Source organism: Oncorhynchus mykiss, chromosome 15, assembly GCF_013265735.2.
Source record: "Oncorhynchus mykiss isolate Arlee chromosome 15, USDA_OmykA_1.1, whole genome shotgun sequence".
NCBI classification, from domain to species: domain Eukaryota; kingdom Metazoa; phylum Chordata; class Actinopteri; order Salmoniformes; family Salmonidae; genus Oncorhynchus; species Oncorhynchus mykiss.
Genome location: NC_048579.1, coordinates 568,805 through 570,000, shown reverse-complemented (window position 1 = coordinate 570,000; position 1,196 = coordinate 568,805).

The window sequence follows — 1,196 nt, the reverse complement described above, 5'->3', positions numbered from 1 at the left end:
AGCCCAAGCAGGACAGAGGCCAAGACAGGACATAGCCTAGGACAGAGCAAAGCCCAGGACAGGACATCCCAGGACAGAGCAGAGCCCAGGACAGGACAGAGCTCAGAACAGGGACAGTTGAGGACAAGAGAGGACAGGACAGTGCTAGGTCTTGCTGGTTCCTACCTGCTTCCTGTTTCCTGGTTCCTACCTGGTTCCTGTTCCTGAGTGGAGGACATTATGAGGGCAACAGGACAGGAGCCAAGGACAGGACAAAGCCGAGGACAGGACAGAGCCGAGGACAGTTTAGGACAGGACAGCTTGGCACAGGAGTGGGACAGGGGGGGATAGGAAGGGAAGGGAAACAGACTTTTGGCAGCACCTGTCCAGAAGAATTTGAATCTGTGAAAAATCCATCTTAAACTTTTTTAATCCATGATGCTTTACCAAACATTACAGCTGCTGACTGGAATATGAAGTCAAATCAATCCCTCACTCCCCTTCTCCCTCACTCCCACTCTTCCTTTCTCCCCCCTCTCCCTCACTACCACTCTCCTACTCTCCCTCACTACCACTCTCCCTCACTACCACATTCCCTCACTACCACTCTCCCTCACTACCACTCTCCTACTCCCTCACTACCACTCTCCCTCACTACCACTCTCCCTTTCTCCCCCTCTCCCTCACTACCACTCTCCCTCACTACCACTCTTCTACTCCCTCACTACCACTCTCCTACTCCCTCACTACCACTCTCCCTCACTACCACTCTCCCTTTCTCCCCCTCTCCCTCACTACCACTCTCCCTTTCTCCCCCTCACTACCACTCTCCCTTTCTCCCCCTCTCCCTCACTACCATTCTCCCTCACTACCACTCTCCCTCACTACCACTCTCCCTTTCTCCCCCTCTCCCTCACTACCATTCTCCCTCACTACCACTCTCCCTTTCTCCCACTCTCCCTCACTACCACTCTCCCTCACTACCACTCTCCCTTTCTCCCCCTCTCCCTCACTACCACTCTCCCTCACTACCACTCTCCCCCTCTCCTTCACTACCCCTCTCCTACTCTCCCTCACTCCCTCACTACCACTCTCCTACTCTCCCTCACTACCACTCTCCTACTCCCTCACTACCACTCTCCCTTACTACCACATTCCCTCACTACCAACCTCCCTCACTACCACTCTCCTACTCCCTCACTACCACTCTCCCTCAC